Here is a 20,304-nt window from a genome sequence, read left to right as displayed (position 1 = left end):
CATCACCCCAGAGTAAATCCACTTAGTCAAGATAATCCATTTTTCAAACAATGTGCATATAGGAGAGTGCTCTAAAAAGTTTAAAGTGCTTTAGAAATGGAAGGTAGTGTTATTAAAACAACGACTATACTCATGCATGCAGGCCAACCCATCGGAGAATCTTCCAGTACTGGAATACAACAGACACAAGTTATAATGCCGATAAGGTGAGACGGCTAGAATTACTGCACGGCGTGCTTGAGTCAACAATTCAGGTGTAGAACTGAAAGTTAACTTGTTTCCTTTCATAAGTGAAATGCCCAAGATGCAGAGGATGCCCCATGCGGGAGCTGAAGGACTCCAGGGAGCTGGGCAAATTGTCAGGAGACCTGGGTTCAAACCCCAGTTCTGCCTCTACGTGGTCGGCTGCACACTGAGGCCCCACACTGGACTCGGCTCCCCTCCTCTCTCTCCCATCCTTCCCCATCTCAGTCGTCTCCCCTGAAAGGTAGTTCGCTGCAGCAATCAGGAGTGAGGATCCGGGCAGCCGGACTGCCTGCATGTGTGTTCCGCTTCCCCCATGACCAGTTGTAACGCTGGACAAGTTACCCAACCATTCTCTATACCGCTGTCCTCATCTCTGCAACAGATAAAAACAGTACCTAACTGTGACAGGTAATTTTATGTATCACCATGACTGGGCCACGGGTGCCCAGATATTTGACTCGACATTATTCTGGGTGTGTCTGTGACAGTGTTCCTGGATGAGATTAACACTTGAATCATTAGACTGAATAAAGAAGATTGCCCTCCCCAAGGTGGGTGGGCTTCATCCTCTCTGTTGAAGGCTTGAATAAAATAAAAGGCTGAGTAAGAAAGAAGTCACTCTGCCTGACTGCATTCGAGCTGGGACACTTGTGTTCTGCCTTTTAACTCAGACTCAGGTGGGACTTAAACCATCAGCTCTCCTGGGTCTCCAGCTTGCTGACTGCAGATCCTGGACTATTCAGCCTCCATACACAAATGAGCCATTTCCTTATCATAAATGTCTAGCTATCGATAGGTATAGGTAGAAGGATAGGTAAGGTATAGGGAGATACATACACACATATGCATCCTATTGGTTCTGCCTCTCTGGAGAACCCAGACTACAAGACCTCCAAGTTACTTTGGAATTAAATTAGACTACACTCTTTGGACAAAACGTAGCACATCATATGACCTCGATAAATATTATATTTGATCACTAGACACTGAACATCCCAGTCCTGTGAATTTAATTAAAAGAACCATAAATCGTGTAGAAGCAAAAACCGTTTTTAAAAAGCTACAGAGCTATAAAAATTTAAGTCACTTCACCTGCACCCACAAGTTTCTTCATTTTCCTTTCTGGAATATATGTGTGATTTACAGAGACACTGTAACTATGGTGACGTCTATGAAAATACTCCCAAAACAAACAAACAAACAATAACAACAAAACACAACCTTGATGCCAGGGTCTAAATTACGTCCCCATTTGCTTCCTCACCTAAAGAAATTTTACTGCCTCTTCCAAAAGCAAATGTCCAGTCCATCCCTATTCAGGTGGCCTTTGAATCGTCTGAACTTAATTAGAGCAAGTCAACACACTAATCCTCAGACATTCACACGCGGGGTTAATTAACCAGCTACAGCACAACTCTTGCCCTGCAAATCAGAGAGCGCACCGGGAAAGCTAAAAGGAACAGGAATATCATTCTAGGCGTAAGAAAGCAAGCTGAAATACACAAATCTTGGGCTTTTCCCAGTAACCTTTTATTTTTCCAGTTTCCAGAAATAACACTGTTCTTCTTTTGGCCCTTTCTAGGAAATAAAATATCAAGCCACCATTTACATTGCAGGCTGACATCATTCCTTCTATCTTTTCAAAAGATGACATGGACAGTTGATCAGAGCAACTTTCTTCTGAGAATGCCAAGCACACAAGCTGCTTTATTATACATTATTGTGGCTTTCGAATTGAATGCCTAAGTGGGATCTTTTTTGTTGAAATCTATTTAACCACAAACTATTCAAACGAACTGAAGACTCTTTCCAAGAATGCCCATATTATTGTTTGTGAGCTGAGATCATGGAAACAGGAGGAAAAGAACTTTGATTTCCATTCAGAACATGTTCACACCTATTTTCAAAGACGTCATTGAAGCTGAGCCCTAATTATAAGTCATCATGACGCAGGGTCAAATGAAGGAGATCTCCCTGGTGCTACTCCAAGGGTTCATTCAACACACATTAATTGGCCGCCTCTTATGTGGGCAGCATGGTGCTAGGTGTTTGGGTCTACAACAGCAAACAAAACAGAAAGAGCCTATGCCTTCTCAGAGCTGCTTCTGACAGAGTCAAAGTAAGTCTGCTCCTAGAACATGACAGAGGCCACCTGAGCGACCCTACAGGATGCTGACCTCCCAAAGGTCACAGCAGAGATCATCTGGGAGATTGAGACAAAAGCAGAGAAAGGGCAGGCTTCCGTGGTTCCAACAGCTCTAGGAGAAACTACTTCCAAGTTACGCCACCCTTTGCTTATAAGCATGAAACTATGCAGAAATACTCAAATGTAAAACCATTTTGCAAAATCACAGAAGAAGTAATTGGCCAGATCTTACCTAATGAGCTATCCAAGCACACCCTCAGGATAAGTTTAGGCCTCTTGGGTGTACATTTTTCCTACATGCTGAAATGCTTTATTAGTCAAGGGAGAGAGACTCAGGTTACATAACATTCACCACCCTAAATATGACTTACAAATAAAATACAAATAAAAGTCTGTTCCAGCATTTCTCAAATATTTTATGAAAAACAGGCCCTATGCGTTAAAAAAAGGGGTGGGGATGAGGAAATATAGCAAAGATATCCTCTTCTTAGAGATTTATAATGGACATTCACATATTACAACATAGAAAAAGCCCCAAGTACCCATGTTTTTATATCAGGTATAGTTGTAAACAATGGGATTAAAACAGTAAACAAAAAACCAAAATCCCTGCTTTCGTGGAGCTGATATTCTAATAGGGGAAACCAAGCAATAAATAAGTGCTAAGGGAAAAAATAAAGAAGGGGAAGAGAGATCAGAAGGGGGAGGAGGACGTTGCTATTTTATACAAGGTGATCAACAGAGAATTCACTGACTGAGGGACATTTGGGCAAAGATTGGAAGGGAGAAAGCCATGTGGCTTCCAGGAGGAACAGTACCTCAGGCAGTGGAAGCAATACATGCAAAGGCCCTGAGGCAGGGGTGTGTTTGGCAGGTTTGAGGCACAGCAAAGACACCACCATTGGCTGGAGTGGTATGAGCAAGGTGGGGAGTGATAGACGAGATGGAAGAGGAAGCCAGGGCTAAATCACATAGAGATTTTGGCTCAAACTTGGAGTTAAGCAAGATGCAATTGGAGGCTTCAGAGCAGAGCTACAACATGAGATCTAACTCACAATTTAACAGGATCTCACTGGCTGCTGTGTTTCATGCAGTCTAGATGGTGGCCGAGGGAGGGAGAGAAACACGGAGACCAGTTTGTAGGGTGCTTCGAAATTCCAGCTGACAAATGATGGTGGTTTGGAACAGAGTGAATACAATGGAGGTTGTGAGACATGATCAGAGTCTGGATGTATTATGGAGGCAGAGCCAGGTGGAAGAGGTAAAGGTCAACGACAACTCCAAGATTTCTGGCCTGAACAGCGGGAACGATGGGGTCACCCAGGGAAGTGAAGATAGAAAGACAGGAGGTATGAAAGCTGAGCTGTGAGGAAGTTTATGGCTTAGAGGTCATGAAGATGAGGAGGGACCAGCAAACAACACTGAGAAGAACTAAGAAAGAATGGAATCTGGGAAGGCAAGTGAAGAAAGCATCTCAGGAAAGAAGGAGTGATCCTCCCTTAAATGTTGCTGTGAAGACAATAAAATGAACACTGAGAGTAGACCACTGGGTTTGACCAAGTGGGAGGCCATTGGCGACCTTGATAAGAGTAGCTTTGTGGGATGATAAGGACGAAAGCCTGATTAAAGGGGATTCAAGAGAGAATGGGAAACTCAAGAACAGCAACAAACAACAACGAAAAAATGGGCAAAGGACTTGAACAGACTTTTCTCCAAAAATACAGAAAATGGCCAACAAGCACATGAAAAGATGTTCAATGTCATTAGCCATTAGGGAAATGCAAATTGAAACCATAATGAGGAAAAAAAAAAACCATAATGAGATATCCACTTCATATCTACTAGGGTGTCTATGGAAAGAAAAGCAGGGAATATCCAATATCGAGAAGGATGTAAGGAAATTGAAACGCTTGTACATTGCGGGCGGTAATGTAAAATGGTCCAGCCACTTGGCCCAAACCACCAAACGGTTCAGCAGCGACTCAAAAACTGAAACACAGAACTACCATATGACCCAGCAATTCCACTCCTAGGGATATGCCCCAAAGTACAGAAAACAGATACTCAAAACAAATACTTATCCATGAATGTTCATAACAGCACTATTCACAATAGCAAAAAGGTAGAAACAACCAAAATGTCCATCCGTGAATGAATAAACAAAATGCGCCATATACATTCAATGGGATCTTAGGAAGAAATGAAAGGTAAAGAAATTCCGACACATGGGCACAACATGAATGAACCTTGAAAACATTATTTAAGTGAAAGAAGGTCAACATATTGTATTAGCCCATTTTATAAAATATACAAAATAGGTAACTCCGTAGACAGAAAACAGATTGGCGCTTGCCAGAGGCTAGGGGGAGGGGAGAATAGAGGGGGAGCATGTAACCAGCAAGGGGTGGGGGGCACATTGGGAATGATGAGAACGCTTTGAAACCAGATGGAGCTGGTAACTGCACAACACCGTGGATGTACTGAATTGTCCGTTTTAACATATTAAAATGGTTAGTTTTATGTTAAGTGAATTTCACCTCAATTTTTACAAAGAGCAAGAAAGGGAAGAAAGGAATTGAAGACTGTCTGAAAGAAGACTCTTCCAAGGAGGTTGGCTGGAGAGGGGAAGAGGTTCAGAGCAACAGCTGAGGAAGGATGTGTGGTCAACTCGGGGCTTCTTGAAAATGGAAGATAGAGCACGTGCCCGTCTGCAACTGGAGAGAGGGGACCGGAGGGAGAACTGCTGGCAGGAGGGCCTCAATCTCGTGCACAGGAGTCAAAGATGCTTCATCCTTACCAGGAGAGGAGGCAGGATTCAGGCAGGTTGGTCATGGCAGCCGTGGGGGCTTGAGGAAATTGAATGGGGAGAAGGTGTGAAACGGTTATCCCAGAGAGTGGGTGCGTGGTCGGATAGGGCAACAGGGCAGCACTTCTGGGCAACTTGAACAGCCCATTTACGGTTAATAGGAATAAACTGAAGAATGTAGTCAGCCCGGTTGTGTGGTTTTCTCCAAATGCATTCGGTTGCCTAGGGAAAGGTGGAGAGCTATTTAATTTATTTATCCCTGAGTTACCCCAAAGATATCTGACCATAGAAGCATATTAACAGCCCCCAACAAGCCTACATTAAAGTCTAGTCAACACACAAATAATAGAGAATAGGAAAATAGCATTACCCCTAAATCCTCTTTTCTATGCAGAGCAAGCATTAGTGATAAGGGAGGGGCCAGGTCTGAAGGCCCAGCAGGGACACGCAGGCATTATGAGACTGGCCACAAGGGCACCTGTGAGGGAGAGAGACTGGCTCAGCTGTCAGAGTCTGAGCTTCAGAGTCAGATTTCCACTCCAGCTGAGGGATCTTGGGCAAATGAGTCTCTCTGAGACACATCATGAAATGGGGGAACTCTCACCTGCCTTTCCAGCATGTTACAAGGATTGATGATAAGCTCTTAGCACTCAAGTTTCGAGCACATAACAGGCATCCAGTCTAAGGAGGTAACTATCATTATTAGCCCGTCGGATCTGCCAGATCAACCAGAGGAAAGATGACACCACCAAAACGCCGTCAACCCAGGGGCCCAAAAACCTGTGTACTCGGATGGTCTCTGGGGAACCTCAAAGAGTTAACACAACTCCCTCTCAATTTACACCGAGGAACATCCAGTCCAGATAGATCGTGAGTGCTTTAGCTCAAGGGTTTGCGGTGTTTCTAGCTCCAAAGTTAACGTGCAGAAGAGAAGGCCCTCCGCTTCCTGTAAAACAGTACGCTTCACAAAAGCTGCCGCGCCTCCCAGTATTGTGTTTTTAACTTTTGAAAGAATTTTAGGCTTGCAGAACATCACAAAAACAGTACAGAGAGTTCAGTACCCTTTGGCGAGCTTCCTTCAATGTTAACATCTTACATAACCATGATACAACTGCCCAAACCAGGAAAATAATTCTGACAAATTACTATTAATGACTTGACAGACCTTATTTGAATGCTGCCAGCTTTGCCTCTAATGTTCTTTTTCTCATGCAGGATCCAATCCTGGATCCCACACCGCATTTAGTTCTCAAGCCTTGTTAGCCTCTGCCAACCTGTGACAGCTCCTCGGTCTTTGTCTTTCACAGCCGTGACATCTGCCAAGAGAACTGGTCAGGTCTTTTGCAGAATGTCCCTCGATGTGGGTGTGTGTGATGTTTTCTCATGACAGCGAGACTGTGCATTTTGAGTAAGAATCTCCCAGAGAGGATGTCTCGTCCTTCTCAGTGCATCAAAACACGGGGCACAGCACAAAAAAATTGATACATCCCCTTCCTGGTGTTATCACCCTCGATCTTTTGGCGAAGGTGGTGTTTGCCTGGTTTCTGCACCCCGATCATGTTTGATACAGTGGAAAATAGAATCCCAGCCTTTCTCCTGGTCGTAAGGGAAGTAAGTAGATGTTTCCATTCACATTCCAGCACCCAAAGGGTTTACTTTTATTTCTTTCTTTTGATTATATCGTAGGTTATTTTATCCCCAAATATGTTTAAAAGAGGAAAAGAAGAGTTTTAGTTATACCCCCAGCCACACCGAGAATCCCTTCACAACCTAAGTGCCCCCAAGTCCCACATGAGAACTCAGGTATCAAAAGCATCAATAACAAAGATCGTCAACCCCATGATGAGTACTACGTTCAAGGTTCTTTACATACATCATCTCTATTTTCAGAACTCTGAGGATATATGTTATTAGCTGCATTTGAGGAAAGGAGGAAAGCTCAGAGAGTGTAAGTACTTTGACTCCTGTCAAGCCTAATATGCTAGAGCAGGACCCCAGCCCATCTGATGCTCAGCTTCCTGACACTGCACCTGCTGTAATATTAAGTCTGAACAGTGTGGGAGGAAAAGAGCTTCCCTAGGGCCCAGCCCCCCAGATGCTAACAAAAAGTATCATCCAATCATAATGACAACTACTCTTGCTAAGGTGTGGACGTGGTCCTTCCCTGGATATTCTCTTTTTTAATTTCACAACCGCTATGAGATGGGTAGTATGCTCCCCATTTCACAGAGGTCAGAAAGAGCAAATAACATGCCCAAGATTCAAAACCAAAACCCTAACCTAAATCTGGTCATGCCTCTAATTTACAGAAAATATGCCACAGAGATACAATCAGCAAAATCCAAACACACAAATCCCATAAGCAAATAACCTGGTTTTTTTCCCCTTGCACTTTTATATGATAAAGAGAAAAAGAGAGAGAGAAATAAGGAAGAACCTGTAGATTAAAAGACACTTAAAAGACACTTTTACAAATAGTAGATGTGGGGCTTACTGGATCCTATTTCAAATAAACTGTAAAAAAAAATAGAAAAATTTTAACATTGGATTCTATTGATACTAAGAATTATTAATTTGTTCAGATGTGATAATGACATTTTAGTTCTGTTTTTAAAAAGTCTTTATCTGGGTGGCTCAGTCGGTTAAGCGTCTGCCTTCGGCTCAGGTCATGATCCCAGGGTCCTGAGATTGAGCCCCGCTTCAGGCTCCCTGCTCAGCAGGGAGTCTGCTTCTCCCGCTGCCTCTGCCCCTTCCCCCCACTCGCTCTCTCTCTGAAATAAATAAATAAAATATTTTTTAAAAATTAAAAAAAAAAATAAGTAAGTCCTTATTTGCTTTCGGTGGCAAGATGATGATACAGATTTCCAGGAAGAGGAAGTTTGTCACCTACGGCATCTTCAAAGCTGAACTCAATGAGTTTCTCACTCGGGAGCTGGCTGAAGAAGGTTAATCTGGAGTTGAGGTCCAAGTTACACCAACCAAGACAGAAATCATCATCTTGGCCATCAGGACGCAGAATGTCCTTAGTGAGAAGGACCGGCGGATCTGGGAATCGACTGCTGTGGTGCAGAAGAGGTTTGGCTTCCCTGAGGGCACTGAAGAGCTCCATGCTGAAAAGGTGGCCACAAGAGGTCTGTGTGCTCTGATCCCGGCCGAGTCTCTGCATTACAAACTCCCAGGAGGCCTTGCTGGGTGGGGACCTGCAGTTCAGCATGGAGAGTGGGCCTAAAGGCTCTGAGGTGGTGGTGTCTGGGAAACTTCAAGGACAGAGGGCTAAATTCATGACGTGTGTGGATGACTTGCTGATTCACCCTGGGGACCCTGCGAACTACTATGTTGACACCGCTGTGTGCCGTGTGCTGCTCAGACAGGGTGTGCTGGGCATCAAAGTGAAGATCCCTGGGACCCGAGTGCTAAGACTGGCCCCAAGGAGCCCTGGCCTGATCACATGAGCATTATGGAACCCAAAAAAGAGACAGTCACCACCGCCGCTATCTCAGAACAGAGGGTTGGTAAGCCAGAGCCACGGCCAAGCCACAGCCAGTACCCACAGTATAACAGGGTCTCCTTGGCAGCTGGATCTGAAGTCTGTATATTGCTCTGTAAAGACCTTTAATAAAATCTTTGAAAAAGAAAAAAATTAAAATTAAAAAAATTAAAAAATAAAGGGAGCCTTGGTGGCTCGGTTGGTTGAGCGTCCAACTTTTGATTTTGGCTCAGATCATGATCCCAGAGTCATGAGATCGAACCCTGCATCAGGCTCCATGCTCAGCAGGGAGTCTGCTTGAGGTTCTCTCCCCCTTATTCTCCCTCTGCCCCTCCCCCTACTCATGCATGAACACGTGTGTTCTCTCTCTCAAAATAAATAAATAAACCTTGAAAGACCTATGAATGAAAGAATATGATATCTTGCATTTTATCAAAAATTATATTAGGGGAAGAGTAGATGCTGCTATTATAGTTGAAACAAACTGGTCATCAGTCAATAGTCATTAAAGCTGAGTGATAGGTAAATGGGGGGGTTCACTATACTGTTTTGCATATTTTGTGTATTTTATAAATTCTCCATAATAAAATACTATAAAAGAAAAAAATGCCCAAGATCATACATATCACAAATGAAGGGCAGAGTCAGGACTTGAACACAGGTGATTCAAATGCCAGCTTCCTCCCACTCTTACTACTGCACCCAGATGTCTCTACAATGTATTTATCTCATTTCAAAGTTTATGTCTCAAAAGGAAATGCCATAACAAATCATTCCTATAAGCCTGGAGTTCTTCAGAGAGAGCCACAGTACGAAGTATGAAATACAGCTGTCAGAGAAACAAGTGTTAGCAGGAAGATCCCTCAATACACCACGGTGACACGGAAACACTTCCGAAACCTGCACTTTGTTTGCTGCACATACAGAGCAAATCAGCAGAGCACGCGCCAACCAAGAGAACCAAGAGTCCCCTAATTGGCAAAGTTTTAAAATAAGCCTTCAGAACCAAGAAGAAGAGGTGTCTGTAAGAAACACAGAAAAAGTTCTCATATAATCTAAGTAGTAACGCATATGTAATACTTTAAATTGTGCTCTCAGATTAATTAAATCATCTTAGGCTCTCAAAAATTCCTTGAGATAAGTTAGAGTATATCATAAGAACCCTATCCTAAAAATGAAGCCAATGAGACATAAAGAGGTCAAGATTTGATACCTGGATGGGGACTCAAAGTCACAATTTCTTTCTTTCATTCATTCATTCATTCATTCATTCATTCAACAAGCACTGACTCCCAGCCTGCTTTCTATTCCAAGTGCCTGGGATACAGAGAGGAGTTTAGGACCTAGAGGAGTTTAGGACTTCCCCATGCCCTTTGAACAGAGTGTCCAGGAGGGCAGCCCTTCCCCCAACCCCATCTCCTTCCCACTCCTCATTCTGAGTCCCACACACATCCAGGATTCTGCAGAAACAGTGCTGGCTCTAGGGAGCACTGTGCGCTTAAAGCCTGAATGAAGATCATCATTTTCCTAGCTGAATCTCTTCTATTTGCCCTTCTCATCAGTATCCAAAGCAGGGTATGTATTTCCACACGCAATAAATGACCAAAGCAGAAAAAGCATGGTGTCAACTTTACCCAGAGATAATTAAATCACATTTACATCATTCAACGAATATTTATTGAACATTTCCTATAAGCCAGACACGTGGGGGACCAATATGATGAATAGAAGACAGTCTCAGCCATCCAAGAGCCTACAATCAAGAGAGGCTATAATCACGTATTTAACAGCATTGGGGCTGCGCTGTTTTGTGTCACATACCAGTGAGTTTTTAACACATAACAACTTGGAGAAGTCATAAGCCTTTCTTACTCTTTTTCTTGTTTTTCATGGCAATGCCCACTGACCTGCACCTCTCTACAGGTCACCTGTGCCACACACTATAAATTCAATTCAGAAAGAGGAGGGGGTTTGGGGAGGAATAAAAAGGCATCTTACAATTGATTGAAATACAACGACTGGCATCTCATTTTAAAGAGCTTATTTTAAAAGACAAGCAAGCACAGTATAGGGATCACATGCAGCTAGGGGGGTCAGGAGGATGGAGGGTCTGGGGAAGACTGGAAGAACAGGAGAATGCTAGCAACTGAGTAGATGTGGAAGGGCATCCCCGGTGTGGTGGTGGCCCAAGCCAAGTGACAAAGCACCAAGAATAGGGCAAAACACACCGTAGCAATGAAGAATATAATGCATTTGGGTAGGAGCACACAGGGCAATGGCTGTTTCTTGTACGTGAGTCTAAGAGTCACCCTGGGATGCTCATGAACCATCCTGTGTCCCACTCTGAGGGATTCTGATTCAGAAGGTCAAGAGATGGACTCTGGGAATCCGCAGGTGTGGGTGGATCGTGAACGACACTCTGAAAATCAGTAGTAAAGAGGTATATGGAGACAGACCCGGCAGAAGAGGAGGCCAAGCTTGGCTCCAGAACATAGACTTCGTGGGGCAGGGATCACACAAACAAGTGCCATTCAGTTGCCATGATCAGAATTACACTTGTCAAAGTGAGGTCCCCAGACCAGCAGCAGCATCACCTGGGAACTTGCTAGAAACACAAATTCTCAGCCCCTATCCCAGAATCTACTGAACCGGAAACTCTGGGGTGGGATCCAACAATCGGCATTTTAACAAGCCCTCCGGTAATTCTGTGCCTGCTCGAGTCTGAAAATCACCGCTCTGAGTTCACACCAGCAATGGTGTGTCATGGCCAAAATTGCATTAAAATTCCAACCAACTCCATTTCCGGCTAACCTCACACTATTGTTATTCCATCCTTTCTTCCCTAAAACATGGGGGGGAGGGGTGGGCTGCAAACCAGCATGGTTGGAATGACTTACTAATCTGCTTTATAAGTCACTAACATTTAATGCTTGATCGAGGGTCTGTAAAAGTATTAAAATGGAAGTGCTTAGTCAGCAGACCAGTCACCTGGAGTTCTTGTTAAAGTGAAGATTCGGAATCCAGAAGCCTGAGTTAGGGCCTAGGCTTCTGCATTTCGAACAAGTTCTCAGGTGATACTATTGTTACCAGTCCACAGACCACACCTGGAGCAGCAAGCAATTACATAATTCTAGAAGTCTAAAAGCCCCTGTAGCAGGACACCATCTCCCCACCAGCTGGGCTTTCCTCTCTTATCTGCTCCCCACCCCCACCCCCGTGGTATGCTCCAGCGGCCCCTCTGTCCACTCTCCCCACACACTCCCGTGCCTTCCCTTCCCTCCTCATCAGCCACCCAGTGGAAACTTCCACTGGTGCAGTCCCCTGCCCAAGAAGAGGGGCTTTCGGGGCCTACATGCCAGAGGAAGGAGTTCACGCTCTTCTCCGAGCACCTCCACCCTCCTCCAGAGACACTCTGGCAGGAGCAAGGATCTGGCTCATCTGTTTGCAGAGAGAACTGTGCATTATTTAAAACATAAACTATCAGTTTAGCTTCATTTTAGCTGTAAACCAGGCATTCCTCAGGGCTAGAGGGTCCCTTGTCACCTTCCCACGGGCTCCATCCGTGGAGAACAGCCAAAATCCCAGCTGGGACCACTGCAGTAACTCAGTTAAAAAAAAAAAAAAGAAAAAAACGTGACGCCTGCTGACGCCCATTGCTCACGAGCCCGAGTGCAGTTTCCTCCTGCTGCGGATGCTGCGCCGTCGCCTGCCCGGCCGGCTCATCAAGTAGCCGTGGTTATGAAACGTTGGTGCTAGCAAAACTGCAGAGCCGCTGCTCAGGACGTCACTGCAAATATTTATGAACCATGACCATCAAGACACAGCTTCTCATTCACCTCGGGGTCCCTTTCCTGGTTTCCCCCACCAGGCAGTTCAATCGCCGCTCTCTCTGTCCCTCCCTAAGAAGGGGGGGGGAAGGTACTTCTTACATAAAACTGTTTTATGAAAATCCACATGACCTCTTTAGAACAGCTCCATCAAAATTAATGAGAGGTTTCTGATCTACAAACTGGGACTCTTAATATGTGAGCTCGGTGAGTAGGGAGTAGCTCTGTGGATGCTCTTTCTTGTGCATAAGATATAAAATGATGATTTAATCACTGGGGAATATTTATCACAAATAGTGTCAGATGATGTACTGTAAAATTTATGCATCTAAAAGCTCGAGTGTACAATATAAAGAGATTGCTCAGATGTTTTGGACGTATTGGCCCAGCTCCATGATCTTAATACTACAACAGGCTCTCTTTGAAGACTTCCTGTTGAAAAAAAGAAAGCCATTCAACAAATTATATTTACTGTGTACACTCAACAAAGGAGAAAAAAATAGCACCATCCTGGTGACTCTCTAACGAGGGACAAGGGAAAGTCTAAGGAATAATAAATCTGACTCCAAGGAAAGATGAGGGAAAATACACCAAGAATAGAAACCCTCTGTGCCTTCAAAATGGATTCAAGAACCACCAGCATATCCGTAGTGTAAGCAGAAACCACTGGGTATAAAGACTGGCTAATAAAAATTTCAAGGTATGATTATAATTAGCTAGCTATCCACCAAGCCCATTACTCAGTTCTTGTAAAGCTTGCCACTCGGCACTGAAGCAACAATCACTTTTGTTAGGTGGGCCACTTTTATTTCTATGCTGAGATGAAAATGTAGAAGGAAACCATAAAGAGATGCATGGGGGGCCTCTGGAATGGAAACTGAGTCCTGAATTCTAGTCTTCGATTCTCATAGCATCTATAACACCAGCTAAGATGCGGCACCTCACCAGTACCCCAGTGTTCCCTATCAAACTGTGTCTGCTTATTCTTCCTGCGGTGCTGGCCCCACCACTCAGTGGCTCTACGAACGGCCACCTTTACTTTTGGAAAACACAAAATCTCCACGTCACTCCTCTAATTGTCTGGTGCATATTCAGACAACCTCCACCACCACATTCCTGGACCCATACACAGCAGAGTCCCAGACGCCAATTAAAATTTTCAAAAGGACAAAGATGTGTCTACCTTCTCCTCTAGCATATCCATCCTCCGTGCCCAGAGCACGAGCCAGGCCACCGGGATGAACTCAGTATCTCCAAAGGAATGAATGAAAGCTCCCGCACACCTCTCGGCATATGAAGCCATAACAAAAAAATCTCAGTAAGGTCATGGGGCCGTGTCTGTTCAATTATTCAACAAGTATTTATTAAAAGCCTAACTTGGATGCTGAGACATACCAGCCCACAAAAGAGTCCCTGCCTTCAGGGAGCTGATATTCTAGCTGGGAAGACAGACAATAAACAAATGATTGTTCTGTGTCAGGTGATGAACAATGCTACAGAAAAAAGCAAGCCAGGATAAGAGGGGCGGGGAGCCTCCCCGAGCACCCCAGGGTGGTTACCGGAAGAAACCTTTGGTAACCATTAGGGCAGAAATCTGAGGATGTGAGAAACACAGTCATGAGATGACATAGCGAAAAGCACACCAGGCAGAGGGAACAGCCAATGCAAAGACCCTACGAGGAGGGCAGATGCAGAGACCGGAGAAAAAAAGTAGAAGGAATGGCTGGAGGTGGGGGGCAGATAACGTATGGATGGCAGTGTTCTTAAACCTGGGGCTCGTAACCCACCCGCAAGTCACAAAATCCATTTATCAAGTCACCAGCAGCCTTTTACAAAAATGAAACAGGACAAATCAGAAATTACCAGCGTGTACTGCTTGTGGTCAGGTTAAATACTGTTTGGAGAAGTTTGTGGGGCGGGGGGTTTGCTCAGGCACACGCTGGGCATCTGTGCTTCTCACAGTGAATTACAATTTAAAAAAAAACACGAATGCAGTCCTTCATAGATCTGTGCTGTCCAATCCACTAGCCACTAGCCACATGCAGCTATTTAAATTAACGAAAGTTAATCAAAATGTACAATTCAGCTCCTCAGTCACACAGCTACATGTGGCTGGTGGCTACCGCACCGGACAGAGCAGAGAGAGAACATTTCCATCAGAACGTGGGAAGGTCTCTTGGAAAGCAGTTATGGATTGTCCTGGCTCTGAGTCTGTGACCCCTCTCACGTCACCTGATAGAACTACCAGTGTGTCTAGGATGATCCAATGAATGAGCTTTCTGAATAAAAGGCCCTGAATTTAGATTGTCTCATAACACAGCTGGCATCCAGCTGGAGATAAAACCAAAATATGCTGAAAATCACCCTGACACCTACCAGCCACGTGCATGGGCTGCTAACAGTCGGTCTACCTCAACGTCCTTCTCCATAAAGTCACTACTGGAAAACAACCACCCATTATTTGTTTTGAATTATAAGAATTTGCTAGGGGAAAAACCTACAGAATTTATAGAATCCCAAAGGGGAGCACTTCAGGAATGGGCAGCTGACCAACTGTGGTACGACAGCGTGATTTTTAAAAATTCATTTCCTTGCCCTGTGCAAGGGCTGAAACCAAGTGCAACGAAGGCATAACACTGCCACGTGGGACCCTAACGATTATCAACCAGTGTTATCATCAGAAGGCCTGCAGCCCGAGAAGCAGTGATACCTCACACGGAGGGTCTTCAGGGCACCTAATTCAGGGGTGGTCACCCTACACAGCGTGGGTCCTCACCCTGTGGTGTCTGGGGTTGGCTGCTGCTTGAAGAGGGTCTTTTACACGGTTGGGAATCATCAGTGTTTACAGCTCCTTCACTTTGGCCCTCTCCCCTGACAACAATGTAAAGAAAGATGCCCATGGATATGAGGGTCCCATCTCAGGCTCTGACTTCTGTGTAGCTTAGAAAGGAAATGAATGAGCCAGCGGTAGCAGTGTGGACCAGGGAGTGACCACAGGGACGTGGCTGTCCCATTGGGTCCCCCAAACAGAGGCTGCTCCCTCTTAGAACAAGAAGGAGCAATGTTTGCCTTGAATTCACACTTTCCACTGCAGCAAGACCTTGGTCCCCTTCCAGCTGCAGTCTGGATGATGTACCTGCCTTCTGGGTCCAGATGTAGGCAGGCAAAGAAGGGTCCCAAATGAGCATGTTACCCAAGGATAATACATCCATACATTCAAAAGTCAAATTCAGAACAGGTAATCTGACACCTAAGACTGACAATGGGGTGAAATATGTATTTGAAATTGGAACCGTCTGAAAACCCATTATGTATGGCCACCATATTACGCATCCCAGATGCATATTGTGCAATCCAGCATCTAAAACAGGTGCCTAGAACATCATGGGCACTCAGTAAGTATTTCTGAATGAATAAATGATTGAACGTGAAATGCCCTATGCTAACCTAACATGGCTACAACTTTGTCTTTCTGAAGCAGGAAGCAGGGAAAAGTAGATTTACTTTGCCTAATATTTCACCAGTCTTATCAATAATGCACTAAGGAAAGAAACCATAAAGGAAAAGATTCATTGATCTGGCTATATTAAATGTCAGATGTCGAAAAACACCATAAAAGTTAAAAGGAAAATGATAAATTGGGGGAAAATAACTGCAACATACAATAAAAATTTAATATTATGACTCTATAAAGAGGTCTTCAAATCAATAGGAAAAAACATACAGTATAAAATAGAAAAATGGGTGAAGAATGTGAATAGACTCTTACACACACACATAGCTAATCAACACATGAAAAAACAAAGTTCAGTCTCTCTGCTGCTAGTCAAAGAAATGCACGTTAAAACAACAATATGAATATGATTCCATTTTCAACTATCAAGTTGTCTAAGGTCTTCTGTTGTTTTGCTTCTTAATGACAATACCCAACACTGGCGAGGGTGTGGAGAAATCCGTTCCATCTTACACTGTTCATACACTTATGGAAGAGAATTTAATAGCATGTGCTAAACGCCATAAAAATGTACACCCCTTTTGATCCAGTAACTCCACTCCAGGAATTTATTCTAAGCAAATAACCAGAGACGTAAACAATGATTTATGTGAAAGACATCCATCAGATGTTTATGGTAGGGGAAACCATAAGTCACCTATAAATCCATCAATTGAGGGTTGTTGAATGAACTATATTACTAGTCTATGATAGAAACTATACATCATTTTTTAAAAAGTTCTTTACAATATTCACAATAGCCAAGAGTTAGAAGCAACCCAAATGTCCACTGACTGATGAACAGGTAACGAAAATGTGGTCTATACATACAATGAAATATTATTCAGCCTTTAAAAGGAAGAAAATCCTGACACATGCTACACCCTGGGTGAACCTTGAGGACACTATGCTAAGTGAAATACGCCAGTCACAAAAAGACAAGTACTGCAGGGGTCCATGTATACGAGGGAGCTAACGTCGTCAAATTCACAGAGACAGAAAGTAGAATAATGCTTACCAGGGGCTGGCAGGAGGAGGCAACGGGGAGCTGTTGTTTGATGGGTACTGAGTTTCAGATTTGCAAGCTGAAAAAGTTCTGGAGATCTGTTTCACAACAGTGTGAATATATTTAACACTACTGAACTGTTCACCTAGAAAATGGTTAAGAAGGTAAATTTTGTGTTGTTTACCACAATTTTTTAAAAGTTCTCTTCCAAGACTCTCTAGTCATCCATGGGCTATTCATTTCATAAATTACCATACCACAGAACACACTTCATGCTAAATCCATTCGGCACTTGGCTTGATTTTTGTGTGATTCTGAAAGCCATTAAGGATGTTGCAGAAACTCATTTATACTGATGATCTTCAAACCAATTACAAAGTTAAGAGGCTTCTAGGCTTGTGTACTAATGGAGCATGGCAGTTAATAAAAATACTAGTCCATAGATTTACTGGATGAAGAAATTTTAATTTCACAATTGCTTTGTCAAGGCTAGTTCAGGATTTCCAGGGAGTTTCAATTATTCTGTATCCGTAAACATCCAGATCTTGGAGTCTGAAAGTCTCACATGTCATCTCACACACTAATGCTGTCAGACCCTGATCTGACTTCCTTTTTGTAGGTGTGAACACCTCAAGCAGAGGCACTGAATGCATTTTTCAGATTCTCACCCTCTCCAACAAGACCGTCTAAAAGGACAGCTCTCTGCAAAGCTGAAAGCACCTTCTGGACATAAGTGTGGCATGAAGCCCACACCAGTTCATGCAGACCTCTTAAGATGTTAAATTGTTCATTGCAATGGTTCTTTTCATTGCTTCCCCAGTGCCTGAAACAGTGTTAATAGAAATAAAATATCTTTATCCAATAAGTAAGTAAAGATAATTTATTAATTACACAGATTGAAATGTAATATAAAAAAACCAAAGTCACCAGAAGTTTTGGATACAGTTGACCCTTGAGCAACAGGGGTTTGAACCGCGTGCATTCACTTGGACAGGAATTTCTCAGTATGGTACTGTAAAAGTATTTTCTCTTCCTTATGATTTTTCTTAACATTTTCTTTTCCCTAGCTTATTTGATTGTAAGAATACAATATATAGTAACATGCAAAGTATGTGCTAATCACCTATTTATGTCATTGGTAAGCCTTCCGGTCAACAATAGGTTATGAGTAATTAAGTTTTGGGGGAGACAAAAGTTATATGTGGATTTTTGAATGCACAGGGATCCATAGCCTTAACCCCTGCTTGCCCCCCCCCACATTGTTCAAGGGTCAAGTGTATCTACATATTTTGCTACGTGATAGTATAACAATCCTAAATGAGCACTGCTAAGGGAAAACCCCTTCTCCTAGAATTAATTATTCTAAACCCACATCCAACAAAAGTCGTGCTCCACAGATCCCTCCCTCCCGGGGCTCTTAATCGGCATTCTTGATAAAAGAATTCCATGTTCAAATAAATCGGGGAAACTCTGGGGTAAACAAAGTAAAACTGGTTTCTTTGCCGCCAAACCTCTGTAAAGACACTCATTACTACACGACACTATGTACTTCGGTACTAATACTACAGCAAGGCAGTACCCAGAAACACGACTTCTTGCCCCAGTGTAGAACCCAACTCCTTTTCCAGGATCATCCAGTCCACGCAGTCTTATTTATAGCAAGTTTGTAAGGGTATTAGTAATTCAGGGAATGCCTATATTAGCAGGATTTAGCTAATATACTTCGTCTGCAAAACAAGCCCCAAGAGCAATACATGTAATTCTTTTTACCATTTGGATATATATCACAGAAGTTACTCATATAATAACCCAAGAAGACAAGTTTCCAATAGCCAATGGACATAATGTTGGGTAAACATATAGACTTTTCTTCCTGGGTAGTTCATATAAAATATTCATGTAAGAACCAGAACATTAGCTGATTTAAACATCATCATTTTTATTGGCTATAACACAGGCTTAGAAACCTTTAACTCTAATGGAAATTAAACGCTTTGCATTTAAGATGTTTCCTGCTCTGACCTTTAAACATTAAAATAACTAGAAGCACCACAAAGCAGAAATTATCACGTTTCACTTACATGGTGCTACATTTCAGACTGCAGTTGTGAGTAAAAAGATGTTTCACCTTCAAGGTCAGAAAGGACAAGACAGCCTGTGTGTAGCTAGAGTAGAGGGCACAGCTGACCCCCAAGAACCCTCTTCCCCACCAAAGAGGCAAGAGAAGGCTCAGATGGGGGAGGCCTGCATGCTTGACAGCCATCAGATCTGAGCGTCTGACTTCATTTCTCAATAATCCTCAGGGATAGTCAATCTGTGCTGGAGAACGCAAGTGACTTTTCCTTCATACAAACGCACTGTTCCCGAAAATGAGAATACACTGAATGCCAGGCAGGAACACTACAGGAGCTAACTCCTTAAAAAGAAAACTATCGCAAACTCTCCCTTGTCACGTGAAATGTTACCAGCACTTGGGTCCCTGCGGTTTGAATTTTACACGTCAGTAAAACAAAAAATTAAGTAGAAGTAAAAATGAAAACGCAAAACAAACAAGGTTGGGCAAAATGAACCAAGAGTTTCCAGTTTTTAATTTTGCCAAATATGGGCATCTAAACATTAAAACAAAGCAACCACCACCAGCACAAAATTCCTACCATGCACTAGAAGAGAGTCACAATCCTGGCTGCACCCCAGGATCGCCTGGGGAGGACCACACACACACCAGTACCTGGTCTGTCCCAGGATTCTGATTCAGCTACCTGAGGTGCAGCCAGGACTCCATTGTTTCTACGAGCTACCCCAAGTGGCTCTAATGTGCAGCTAGGGTTGAGAACCATCATCAATTCATCATGGAAAAGACATTTTGAAACCAAAAAAGAGTAAGAGTATAACCTCAGATTACGGAATGACTACTAAAAATAAATAAAATGAAACTTATGAAAAACACACTACATTAACTTTCTATTTCTTGCTTCGCCTCTAACAACCTAGGCTAAAGAACTTGTGGACCAGCAAGTGAAGACACTTGGTCTACACTAACAGACCATACTTTCCCACCTCTCACTCCATCCGTAACCCTCTACAACCAGGCTTGTGTCCTCTCCACTCCACCAAAGTAGCCCTTGCAAAGCTTAAGAAGGAATTTTAGGTAGCCAAATCCACTCACTTTTCCTCATTTCACCTAATTCCATATCTTTGCAGCCCTTCCCAGAGTGGGCTAGTCCTGCCTTCTTGAAACGGTGTTCTTCCTGGCCTACAAGACAATTCACTATATCCCAAACACATTTGCAAAT

General features: G+C 43.3%; 1 pseudogene; it reads left to right on the top strand.

Annotated features, from left to right (window-relative positions):
- Nucleotides 1-8,046: 8,046 nt before the first annotated feature.
- LOC113264895 (40S ribosomal protein S3-like) lies at nucleotides 8,047-8,756 on the top strand (annotated as a pseudogene).
- Nucleotides 8,757-20,304: the final 11,548 nt, after the last annotated feature.

This window comes from Ursus arctos, unplaced genomic scaffold (assembly GCF_023065955.2).
Source record: "Ursus arctos isolate Adak ecotype North America unplaced genomic scaffold, UrsArc2.0 scaffold_23, whole genome shotgun sequence".
NCBI classification, from domain to species: Eukaryota; Metazoa; Chordata; class Mammalia; order Carnivora; family Ursidae; genus Ursus; species Ursus arctos.
This window is presented reverse-complemented; position numbering and strand designations above follow the sequence as displayed.